The sequence below is a fragment of the Ranitomeya imitator genome, chromosome 3, assembly GCF_032444005.1.
Source record: "Ranitomeya imitator isolate aRanImi1 chromosome 3, aRanImi1.pri, whole genome shotgun sequence".
NCBI classification, from domain to species: Eukaryota; Metazoa; Chordata; class Amphibia; order Anura; family Dendrobatidae; genus Ranitomeya; species Ranitomeya imitator.
The window spans coordinates 161,203,970-161,217,800 of record NC_091284.1 but is presented as its reverse complement, the minus strand read 5'-3'; positions in this window follow the sequence as shown (position 1 = coordinate 161,217,800).

Genomic DNA, 13,831 nt, shown 5'->3' with positions numbered 1-13,831 from the left:
GAAGTACACACTCATATAATGTGTCCCCTCACACCGTCAAACCATCCCGGAAGTGGGACTTTCCTTTGTAATGTGACACAGCACAGCCGTCATTCCAACCCCCTTGGTGCCGGGCACCACCTCCTCAACGTTGCTTGGTTCTGTCACGGAGCCCGCACTGTAATGTTATCCCTTGGCCATGCACAGTTAGCGGTGCCCGTCTTCTGACATCATGTAGGTGTCAGGCTGGCAGTGCCTGTGCGTCCAAGCTGCCCGAGATCCAACCTTGCAGTGTCATCTAATGTAGTCCCACTGCGGGCCAGGGATCCATGGTCATGCGCAGTGCATATCATCGCCTCTCACTCACCTCCTTCCTGCTTCTTCAGACTGTGCGGCGTCACGGCCGTGGCATGCTATTAGGGATCAGCTGACGCCGCCTAGTCTGAAGAAGCGTGAAGAAGGGGAGTGAGAGGCTAGTATATGCACTGCGCATGGCCATGGATACCAGGCCCACTGTGGGATCACATTAGACGACACTGCGAGGTGTGATTTCGGGCAGCGTGGACGCACAGGCGCAGCCAGGATGACAACAAATGATGTCAGAGGACGGGCAGCGCAAACTGTGCATGGCCAAGGGATAACATAACAGCGCAGGGTCCATGACGGAATCAAACAACGCTAAGGAGGCAGCGCACGGTGCCAAGGGGGTAGCAATGACGGCTGTGCTGCGTCACATTACAAAGGAAAGTCCCACCTCTGGGACGGTTTGACGGTGTGAGGGGACACATTACATGAGTGTGTAGTTCAGCGTTTGCAAGGAGCATAATTTCAAGAGCGACCTTTCCCTTGTGCAGTATTAGTGCTGCACATGGTGGCTCTTTCAGTAACAAACGCCTAGGGGGGGGGGGACAGGTCCCCTTACATTTTAGTTGTGCCAGCGTGGCGGTCGCATGACACGTTGCCGGATACACAGCTGGGGATCAGCTGACGTTACTGAACCCCAATAACAGAGGAGCGACTGTTGACTGTGCACACAGCACTTCCAGGCACCAACTGGCAGTGTTAGAGCCCAGGGACAGCAGGAGGAGCAGATTGGAGGTATTGCCGCACACACAGCTGGGGATCAGCTGACGTTACTGAACCCCAATAACAGAGGAGCGACTGTTGACTGTGCACACAGCACTTCCAGGCACCAACTGGCGGTGTTAGAGCCCAGGGACAGCAGGAGGAGCAGATTGGAGGTATTGCCGCACACACAGCTGGGGATCAGCTGACGTTACTGAACCCCAATAACAGAGGAGCGACTGTTGACTGTGCACACAGCACTTCCAGGCACCAACTGGCGGTGTTAGAGCCCAGGGACAGCAGGAGGAGCAGAGGAACAGAGTGTAGGCCGAAGCCTGATTGGAGCAAGTTGAAAGGAAACCTTTAACCCCCCCCCCAAGATGTTTGTAGCTGAAAGAGCCATGTTGTGCAGCACTAAGGATGCAAAAGGAAAAGGTTGCTCTTTTAATTATGCTCCTTGCAAACACCGAAGTAAACACTAAAAATGTGTCCCTTTATACCGTTAAACCGTTCCGGAGGTGCGAATTTCCTTCGTAATGGGACACAGCACAGCTGTCATTCCTATCCCCTTGATGCCGTGCGCTGCCTCCTCAGCGTTGTTTTAAGCTGTCACGGAGCCTGCGCTGTTCTGTTAGCCCTTGGCCATGCCCAATTAGCGCTGCCTGTCTTCTGACATAATTTGGTGTCAGGCTGTCAGTGCCTGTGCGTCCACGCTGCTCCAGATCCCACCTCGCAGTCTCATCTAACATAATCCCACTGCGGGCCTTGGAACCATGGGCATGCACAGTGCATAACCTCGACTCTCACTCCCCTCCTTCCCTCTTCTTCAGACTGTGCGGTGTCACGGCCGTGGCATGCTAGGGATCAGCTGACGGCGCACAGTCTAAAGAAGGCGGAGGGAAATGAGCGAGAGCCCGAGGGGAAGATATGCACTGCGCATGCCCATGGATCCCAGGCCCGCAGTGTGACTCAATCAGAAGACACTGCGAGGCGGGATCTCGGGCACCGCGGCCGCACAGGCGCAGCCAGCCTGACACCAAATTATGTCAGAAGACAGGCAGCGCAAATAGGGCATGCCCAAAGGATAACAGAACAGCGCAGGCTCCGTGACAGCTTAAAACAACGCTGAGGAGGCAGCGCATGGCACCAAGGGGGTAGGAATGACGGCTGTGCTGCGTCACATTACGAAGGAAAGTCCCAGCTCCGGGACGGTATAACGGTATCAGTGAACACATTTTATAAGTGTTAAGTTCTGCGTGTGCAAAGAGCTAAAAAAAAGAGCTACCTTTTCCTTGTGCAGCATTACTGCTGCACAAGATGGCTCTTTCAGTAACAAACGACGGGGGGGGGGGACAGGTTCCCTTACATTTAGGTTGTTGTGCCAGCGTGGCGGTCGCAGGACACATTGCCGGCTACACAGCTGGGGATCAGCTGACGTTACTGAAACCCAATAACACTGGGTCGTATGTTTTTACTGTGCAGCCTGCACTTCTGAGCCGCAACTGGCGGTGTTGGAGCCCAGGAATAGCAGTTCAGGTGGTAGAAAGATGAACACAGCAGGAGACCTGGATGACACCCAATTACTTAATCAGGCAGAGGAGTGGCAAATTCCTGCGAGATCCAGGCCTGGTTCATTTTCAGGAAAGTAAGCCGGTCAACGTTATCGGAGGATAGTCGCATGCGACGGTCTGTTAGTACACCACCTGCGGCACTAAAGACACGTTCCGATAAGACACTAGCCGCAGGGCAAGCCAGCACCTCCAATGCATACTGGCTTAGCTCTGGCCATGTATCCAGCTTAGAGACCCAAAACTTGAACGGGGAAGAGCCGTCTGGGAGTACAGTAAGAGGGCAAGCCATGTAGTCTGTCACCATCTGACGGAACCGTTGCCTCCTGCTGACTGGAGCCGCCGGTGATGGTGTAGACATTTGGGGCGGGCACACAAAAGTGTGCCAGAGTTGTGCCATACTGGGCTTGCCTTGGGCAGAGGCACTGCTTCTGCTCCCTCTTTGGGCAGAGCCTCCCCCACTGCCTCGACGCACTGAGCTGCTTTGTAAAGCACTAGCAGCACTCCTCTCAGTTGGACAGGAGAAGATGATGGAATTCACCAGTGTGTCGTGGTACTCCCGCAATTTACGCTCCCGGGTCAACGCAGGGATGAGGTTTTGGACGTTGTCCCGGTAGCGAGGATCGAGGAGGGTGAACACCCAATAATCAGGCATGTTGAGAATGTGGTCGATGCGGCGGTCGTTTCTCAGGCACTGCAGCATGAAATCCACCATGTGCTGCAGAGTGCCAACCGGCCCAGAAACGCTGTCCCCTGCTTGAGACATGATCTCTGCCCGCTCATCATCACCCCACCCTCGCTGTACACACTGACCACTGGACAATTGTGTCGCTCCCTCCTCTGGACGGAGCTCTTCCTCCTCCATTGACTCCTCCTCATCCTCCTCACAAATTGGCCCCTGCGTACCCCTTTGTGAGGAACCACGTGGCGCTGACTCTCCAGAAGCTGATGGAAAAGGTGACTCCTCATCCTCCACCTCTTCCACCACATCATCCCTTAACCCTTGCAAAGTTTGCTGAAGCAGGCAGATAAGGGGGACAGTCATGCTGACTAGTGCATCATCTGCACTTGCCATCCGCGTGGAATAATCAAAAGGACGCAAAACCTGGCAGACGTCCTTCATAGTGGCCCACTCTGTGGTTGTGAAGTCTGATCGGCGCTGACTGCGACTTCTTTGCGCCTGATGCAGCTGGTACTCCATAACTGCTTGCTGCTGCTCACACAACCGCTCCAACATATGTAACGTGGAATTCCACCGGGTAGGTAGGTCACATATGATGCGGTGTTCCGGAAGGCGGAATCGGCGCTGCAGAGCAGCAATGCGGGATCTGGCCAAGCTGGAACGCCGCAAGTGAGCACACTCTAGGCAGACCTTGTGCAGCAGGGCATCAAGATCCGGATAGTCCCTCAGAAAACTCTGCACAACCAAATTGAGCACATGTGCCAGACATGGGATGTGAGTGAGGTTGCCAAGGGCCAAAGCTGCCACCAGATTTCGGCCATTGTCACACACTACCATGCCTGGCTGGAGATTCGCTGGCAGTAACCACACATCGCTCTCCTGCTTTATGGCATTCCAGAGCTCCTGCGCTGTGTGGCTTCGATGCCCCAATGAAACTAGTTTCAAGACGGCCTGCTGACGTTTGGCCACGGCTGTGCTCATGTCGGTCATAGGTAAACGTTCACGGGTCCATGTGGGGGTGGACTGTGACGGATCCTGCAGAGAGGAATCAGAGGAAATGGTGTAAGAGGAGGAGTCGATGCGTACAGACTGGATTCCTGCAATCCTTGGAGTGGGCAGGACACGTCCTGCGCCACTCGCACGATCTGTACCTGGCTCAACAACATTAACCCAATGGGCAGTGAGGGAAACATATCGCCCCTGTCCATGCTGACTGGTCCACGCATCGGTGGTGAGGTGGACCTTGCTACTGACGGCGTTCAGTAGCGCATGTTTTATGTTTGCCTCAACATGCCTGTGCAGGGCAGGGACAGCCTGCCTGCTGAAGTAAAAGCGGCTGGGCACCTTGTACTGTGGGACTGCCAATGCCATCAAGTCACGGAAGCTGTCAGTCTCCACCAGCCTGAACGAGAGCATTTCCAGGGACAACAGTTTGGCAATGCCTGCATTCAGAGCCTGTGCTCGGGGGTGGTTGGCCGAGAATGCCCGCCTTTTCTCCCATGCCTGTACTACCGATGGCTGTAGAGTAGACTGGGAGTGTGAGGATGACTGGGAAGGTGGTGCTGTGGGTGGAATTACACAAGGTCTCTGGGAGGAAGCCAAACCAGCTGTGCGTGAGCTGGAGGAAGAGGCAACACGAGCTGAAGAGGTGGTAGCTGCCGCTGTTGGTTGGCCTACATCTTCAGTGTGTTTCTGTAACTCCACCGCGTGCCTGGTCCGCACATGTTTCCACATATTTGTGGTATTGAGGTTGCTGACATTTTTCCCTCTTTTTACTTTATGATGACACAGCTTGCATTTGACAAAACAAATGTCATCTGCAACTGTGTCAAAACAGGACCAGGCACTGCAAGTCTTGGGAGCGCCCTTTTTGGCTTTGGAAAGAGACAGGCTCCTAACGGGTGCCAAAGTGGAGGCTACAGGCTCCGCAGTCTTCCCCCTCCCTCTCCCTCTTTGGCCCGTAAGAGGAAGCTCTTCCTCTGAGCTGCTCCCACCACCTTCCTGTTCCTCACGCCACGATGGGTCAAGGACCTCATCATCTCCACTACCCTCTGCCACCAACTGCTCCTCCTGGGTAGTCTCAGCAGCACAGTACGCACGAGAAAGCGGCACCTGAGTTTCATCATCAGATGCGTACTGCGCTGTGGTCACCGGAGGCACTGGCCCACCTGCCTCTTCAGAGTCAGAGAGAAAAAGGTGTTGGGCATCACTGCACACTGCCTCTTCTTCCATTTCTCCAATGCTGCTTGGCTGGCCCCCTGTTTCCAAGCCAAGAGATTCAGAGAACAGAAGTAGAGACGGCTCCTGTCCTGGGCTCTCTGACTGCCTGGCCAATTTGGCAGGTGGTGAAGAGACAGATGGCTGCTCTCCAGTGCTCTGTGCCTGAGAGGATGTGGCACTAACTGAAGTCGATGCCGAGGCGTTAGCTGCCATCCACCCGACAACGGCTTCAATTTGGTCTTCACGCAGCAGCGGTGCACGGCGCTCTCCGACAAAGCTGCGCATGAAGGACTGTTCCCTGCTGAAACTGAGTGACGACGAGTCACCGGCGCCCGCAGCAGGCACAGAATCACCACGTCCTCTCCCTGCTCCTCTCCCTGCTCCGCGCCCACGCCCACGTGCCTTACTCCCTGCCCTCTTCATCTTGGTTGACAGATAAAGATAAGCAGAAAAGTACTAAGGCCTTAGTGTGCTTATTCCTGTAATGCTCCTCCTAACAGGTGTAAGAAACACTTATGTTGTAAATTGTGGACTAAACTTTATTATTTTTCAAATGTGGCCTACACAAGTGTTAAGTTGTGTTTGGTGAACTTAACCTTTTTTTTGGTGCAGATCGGGCTACAGAGCTAGTTTAAATCACACGGAGACCGTGCAGACAGCCGTAAACGGCGCTGCAAGGCCAAAAAACCCTCCTCTAGGTTATCCTATATAGTGTTTTTCCACTATTTAGCTGGATACAAGTGGAAAGACACTAATAGGAATTTTTTTTTTCAAATTTTAAACTGGCTGCACTATTTGAAAAAAAGGAAATTGTTTTTCAAGGTATGAGGCAGTAACGCACCCTGAGCTGAATCCAACCGGCTATGGCTGCACACAGACTACAGGGCGAGCTGCGCTCACACAGAGACCGTGCAGACAGCCGTAAACGGCGCTGCAAGGCCCCAAAAAAACCCTCTAGGTTATCCTATGTAGTGTTTTTCCACAATTGAGCTGGAGACTGGTGGAAAGACACTAATAGGAATTTTTTTTTTTCTCAAATTTTAAACAGGCTGCACTATTTCAAAAAAAGGAAAATTTTTCTCAAGGTATGAGCCAGTAACGAACCCTGAGCTGAATCCAACCGGCTATGGCTGCACACAGACTACAGGGCGAGCTGGGCTCACACGGAGACCGTGCAGACAGCCGTAAACGGCGCTGCAAGGCCAAAAAACCCTCCTCTAGGTTATCCTATATAGTGTTTTTCCACTATTTAGCTGGATACGAGTGGAAAGACACTAATAGGAATTTTTTTTTTCAAATTTTAAACAGGCTGCACTATTTGAAAAAAAGGAAAATTTTTCTCAAGGTATGAGCCAGTAACGAACCCTGAGCTGAATCCAACCGGCTATGGCTGCACACAGACTACAGGGCGAGCTGGGCTCACACGGAGACCGTGCAGACAGCCGTAAACGGCGCTGCAAGGCCCAAAAACCCCCCTCTAGGTTATCCTATGTAGTGTTTTTCCACAATAGAGCTGGAGACTGGTGGAAAAACACTAATAGGAAATTTGAGAAAAAATGTGCAGCAGGCTGCACTAAGAGCAAAAAAGAACAACTGTGTGAGGCAGTGTGAACCCCCCCTGAGCTGAATAAAACCGGGTATATGGCTGCACACAGACTACAGAGTAAGCTGCACACACACACACACACACAGAGACCTTGCAGAACGCTGTTAAAACAGCGCTGCAAGGCAAGAGCAAGGTGAACAGTGAAGAACACACAGCGTTTTGCTAAATTAGCCTTTGGAAAGGAAAATAAAGCAATTAGCAAGCTCAACTGGCCCTCAGTTAGAACACAGCGTCCTGTCCCTAACTGAAATCACAGCAGAGTGAGCGCAAAATGGCGGCAGCGCTTTTTTATAGTGCAGAGTGACATCATTTCAGCAGCCAATCCAAGCCTTGCCAGTACTTACATGCCCACCATGCTAAACAGGATGTGCCCACACTTTCATTCATTCCTCATTGGCTGCTGCGTTCAATTTGAATTCTGGGAACTTCCGATTCCGGTATCCGATACGCGGGAAGTATCGGAATTCAGTATCGGAATTCCGATACCGCAAATATCGGCCGATACCCGATACTTGCGGTATCGGAATGCTCAACACTAGTAGTGGGTTATTTACCATGTTAACTTTGTGGCAAAACTTACCTGACAATATGATTCTCCAGCTAGGTCAGTATAATAACACAGATATCATGCGTGTAAATTTTTTTTTATTTAAGTGGCGAAAAATAAATTGGAGACTTAAAAAAAAAAATGTTGCTTCTGTTGCTATTTTCCAAGAGCACAAATGCTTTAAATTGGGGGATAAAGTGTTTATTTTTTCACCCTGAGCTGAAACTTTTACTAATACGTACGGTGTTCATTTTAGGACATGGACACAAATCAAAGTCAAACATCAGAAATACTCTGTCTGATACCTCATTCTGATACTTGACTCTTAGGCTGCCGTCACACTAGCAGTATGTGGTCAGTATTTTACCTCAGTATTTGTAAGCCAAAACCAGGAGTGGGTGATAAATGCAGAAGTGGTGCATAGGTTTCTATAAGGCCGGCGTCACACACAGCGTAAAACAATACGGTCCGTATATTACGGCCGTAATACGCTGAAAAGTCCCGAAAATAGTGGTCCGTAGCTCCTCCGTAGGCAGGGTGTGTCAGCGTTTTTTGCGCATGGCATCCTCCGTATGTAATCCGTATGGCATCCGTACTGCGTGGTTTTCTCGCAGGCTTGCAAAACCAACATACCGCTATAGAAGTGATCCATGTGTCCCAAAAAGAAAAAAATATATATATATACTGTATATATATATATATATACAGTGGGGCAAAAAAGTATTTAGTCAGTCAGCAATAGTGCAAGTTCCACCACTTAAAAAGATGAGAGGCGTCTGTAATTTACATCATAGGTAGGCCTCAACTATGGGAGACAAACTGAGAAAAAAAATCCAGAAAATCACATTTTCTGTTTTTTTAACATTTTATTTGCATATTATGGTGGAAAATAAGTATTTGGTCAGAAACAAAATTTCATCTCAATACTTTGTAATATATCCTTTGTTGGCAATGACAGAGGTCAAACGTTTTCTGTAAGTCTTCACAAGGTTGCCACACATTGTTGTTGGTATGTTGGCCCATTCCTCCATGCAGATCTCCTCTAGAGCAGTGATGTTTTTGGCTTTTCGCTTGGCAACACGGACTTTCAACTCCCTCCAAAGGTTTTCTATAGGGTTGAGATCTGGAGACTGGCTAGGCCACTCCAGGACCTTGAAATGCTTCTTACGAAGCCACTCCTTCGTTGCCCTGGCGGTGTGCTTTGGATCATTGTCATGTTGAAAGACCCAGCCACGTTTCATCTTCAATGCCCTTGCTGATAGAAGGAGGTTTGCACTCAAAATCTCACGATACATGGCCCCATTCATTCTTTCATGTACCCGGATCAGTCGTCCTGGCCCCTTTGCAGAGAAACAGCCCCAAAGCATGATGTTTCCACCACCATGCTTTACAGTAGGTATGGTGTTTGATGGATGCAACTCAGTATTCTTTTTCCTCCAAACACGACAAGTTGTGTTTCTACCAAACAGTTCCAGTTTGGTTTCATCAGACCATAGGACATTCTCCCAAAACTCATCCAAATGCTCTCTAGCAAACTTCAGACGGGCCTGGACATGTACTGGCTTAAGCAGTGGGACACGTCTGGCACTGCAGGATCTGAGTCCATGGTGGCGTAGTGTGTTACTTATGGTAGGCCTTGTTACATTGGTCCCAGCTCTCTGCAGTTCATTCACTAGGTCCCCCCGCGTGGTTCTGGGATTTTTGCTCACCGTTTTTGTGATCATTCTGACCCCACGGGGTGGGATTTTGCGTGGAGCCCCAGATCGAGGGAGATTATCAGTGGTCTTGTATGTCTTCCATTTTCTAAATATTGCTCCCACTGTTGATTTCTTCACTCCAAGCTGGTTGGCTATTGCAGATTCAGTCTTCCCAGCCTGGTGCAGGGTTACAATTTTGTTTCTGGTGTCCTTTGACAGCTCTTTGGTCTTCACCATAGTGGAGTTTGGAGTCAGACTGTTTGAGGGTGTGCACAGGTGTCTTTTTATACTGATAACAAGTTTAAACAGGTGCCATTACTACAGGTAATGAGTGGAGGAAAGAGGAGCCTCTTAAAGAAGAAGTTACAGGTCTGTGAGAGCCAGAAATCTTGATTGTTTGTTTCTGACCAAATACTTATTTTCCACTATAATATGCAAAAAAAATGATAAAAAAACAGACAATGTGATTTTCTGGATTTTTTTTTCTCAGTTTGTCTCCCATAGTTGAGGTCTACCTATGATGTAAATTACAGACGCCTCTCATCTTTTTAAGTGGTGGAACTTGCACTATTGCTGACTGACTAAATACTTTTTTGCCCCACTGTATATGTCAGTAGACACATATATGTATATATATTAATATTCTTTCCAGCGCTATACAGCTTGAAAGCCGGTAATTCAATTACCGGCTTTTTCTTTCTCCTTCCTAAAACCCGACATGATTTGAGACATGGTTTACATACAGTAAACCATGTCTTCTCTCCCTTTTTTTTGCAGATTCCACACTACTAATGTCAGTAGTGTGTATCTGCAAAATCTGGCCGTTCTAGCTCTTAAAATAAAGGGTTAAATGGCGGAAAAAATTGGCGTGGGCTCCCGCGCAATTTTCTCCGCCAGAGTAGTAAAGCCAGTGACTGAGGGCAGATATTAATAGCCTGGAGAGGGTCCACGGTTATTGGCCCCGCCCTGGCTAAAAACACTTGCCCCCAGCCACCCCAGAAAAGGCACATCTGGAAGATGCGCCTATTCTGGCACTTGGCCACTCTCTTCCCATTCCCGTGTAGCGGTGGGATATGGGGTAATGAAGGGTTAATGCCACCTTGCTATTGTAAGGTGACATTAAGCCAGATTAATAATGGAGAGGCGTCAATTATGACACCTATCCATTATTAATCCAATAGTAGTAAAGGGTTAAATAAAACACAAACACATTATTTAAAATTATTTTAATGAAATAAAAACAATGGTTGTTGGAGTATTTTATTCTACGCCCAATCCAGTCACTGAAGACCCTCGTTCTGTTACAAAAAAAACATAATAAACCAACAATATCCTTACCCTCCGCAGATCTGTAACGTCCAACGATGTAAATCCTTCTGAAGGGGTTAAAACATTTTGCAGCAAGGAGTTCCGCTAATGCAGGCTGCTCCTTGCTGCAAAACCCCGGGGAATGAGGCTAAATATAGATCAATGATCTATATTTAGCTTCATTTGCGGTGAGGCGCCCTCTGCTGGCTGTTCCTAGATCGTGGGAACTTTCCTAGAAAGCTCCCAGGCTTTTTTTGTAACAGAGGGTCTTCAGTGACTGGATTGGGCGTAGAATAAAATACTCCAACAACCATTGTTTTTATTTCATTAAAATAATTTTATATTTATATGAGGGAACACTAGTCCGTCCACGCCAAGATACAGGACACCCCAAATCTAGTGTTCCCTTATTTAGGGATCTAGCGGTATTTCACCCTTATACGGGCAGACTCTATTAGTCTCTTTTTCTGAAGCACACAGTCTCTTGATACCGTACAAAGGAGTCTAGTGTTCCCTCATTTAAGGTGTCCTATTAGTCTCTTTTTTTGAAGCACACAGTCTTTTGATACCGTACAAAGGAGTCGAGTGTTCCCTTATATAAGGTGTCTAGCAGTATTTTACACTTATATGTGCAGACCCTATTAGCCTTTTTTCTCTAGCTGCACAAACTTCATGCCTTCCATTAGTGTTAGTTTTTAGTATCTCCCTATTTTGGTTTGTCATTACCTCACATCACTTCCATTTTTTTGTTACACCATATTCTTTTTATGTTGTACATATTATATTTTTAAGAGTGTATTTTCTTTTGAATATTTCTCACCTACACTTTTTTTGTACATTAGCAGATACTTTGCACTTTAATGTTAATAAAATCTGCATATTTTTGTATATATTTTTTCTTTTATGTGGTCCCTCTATGTAGGGGATATGATTATTATTTTATATGCACTATGCACTTTTTTTGTATAGGGAACTAATACTTCTGGTCGGTATTCAGCTTATATATTTGTGCTATTTTTGAATTTCTTCCCTTGGTTCTCTGTGTGCCCTAGCCTATTTCTGTCCTATTTTTACTAGTCCGTCCTCCAGTAAACATATAGATTTTTTATATTAATTTTAGTATTTTGTATATATATTGTTTGCTTCCAAGTACAGGCACTGTGTTGGTGCCATTGCCATATATATATTAATAAAGGCATTATTTTTTATACTTCCCTGTTGTCCTCATATTTTAGTATTTTCTGAATTATTGTTTATCCTGGGTCCTTGGTTTTGTTCGGATTGTTGTTACTATCCATAAACGAGTGGTTTGCCACTCACCTTTCTGTGTATAGGCCATTCCCCAATTAGTTATACATTATATATTATGGTGTATATATATATACTTTTCTTATTTTAAATAATCTGTGGTCTGGAATTATACACTTGCTTCAATTACAAATACTGAGGTAAAATACTGACCAAATACTGAACGTGTGATGGCAGCCTTATACCTGACTTTCACACATGGTCACAAATCAAAGTCAAACATCAGAAATAACATCAGAAATACTCTGTCTGATACCTGATTCTGATACTTGAGTCTGATACCTGACTCTGATACCTGACTCTGATACTTGACTCTGATACCTGACTCTGATACCTGACTCTGATACTTGACTCTGATACCTGACTTTGATACTTGAGTCTGATACTTGACTCTGATACTTGACTCTGATACTTGACTCTGATACCTGACTCTGATGCATGAAATTAGTAAAATTAGCTAAAATTAGTACCTGGGATCACTTGAGCTTGTGGTACAATGGTAAGGCCGACGGCTCTAGTCTCTAGACGCAGGATCCGTTTTTTTCTGCCAATCCTTTTTTTCCGCCGATCCTTTTTTTTCCCGCCGGATTGGTTTTATTATTCTGCCGGATCCGTTTTTGTCGGCCGGATCGTTTTTTTCCCGCCAGATCCGTTTTTTCCCGCAGAATCCGTTTTTATGCCAAATCCGTTTTTTCCACATGATCCGTTTTTTTTCCGCCGATCCGTTTTTCTTCTGCCGTTTTTTTCTGCCGGATCCGTTTTTTTTCACCGGATACGTTTTTTTCGCCAGATCCGTTTTTTTCCGCCGGATCTGTTTTTCTTCTGCCGGATCCGATTTTTTTACGCCGGATCCATGATTTCCGTTTTTTTCCTGCCGGATCCATTTTTTTTCGCCGGATCCGTTTTTTCTGCCGGATTTGTTTTTTTTCGCCGGATCCATTTTTTTTACGCCGGATCCTTTTTTTTCTGCCGTCCCCGTTTTTTTCGCCAGATCCGTTTTTTTTCGCCGGATCCGTTTTTTTTCCCTAATAGGAATATACTCACCCTCGGACGCGCCCTGCTTCTTTCCGGCAGCCTTCCTTCCTAAGAATCAGCGCTTGAATGACCTTCGGTGACATCGCGGCTTGTGATTGGTCACGTGAGCGGTCACATGGGCGGTCGCGCGACCAATCACAAGCCGCGACGTCATCTAAGGTCCTTCACGCGCTGATTCTAAGGAAGGAAGGCTGCCGGTTAGTACCAGGGCACGTCAGAGGGTGAGTATAGCAATATTTTGTATTTTAATTCTTTATTTTACACTTAAATATGGATCCCAGGGCCTGAAGGAGAGTTTCCTCTCCTTCAGACCCTGGGAACCATAGTATCCCATTGCACTGCATTGGGTTTCATGTTTCGGCCGACCCCGACCCCGACTTTTCTATAGGATCGGCCGATTTCACTCGACCCGACTTTTGAGAAAGTCGGGTTTCGTGAAACCCGACCCGATCCTATAAAAGTATAAGTCGCTCAACCCTATTGAGCAGAAATGTGAAAAGACAATGTGCCGGTAATAAGCCGTCCCCGCCGCCCCCTCGAGAATAAGCCTAGGGTGGGAAATGCAGCTACTGATAAATTTCAAAAATAAAAATAGATACCAATAAAAGTAAAATTACTTGAGACATCAGTAGGTTAAATGTTTTTGAATATCCATATTGAATCAGGAGCCCCATAAAATGCTCCATACAAAATACGCCCCATATAATCCTCCATAAAGTTCATGATGAGGCCCATAAGATGCTCCATTCAAAAATCTGCCTCATGTAATGTTCCATAAAGGTTAATGATGGCTCCATAAGATGCTCCATACAAAAA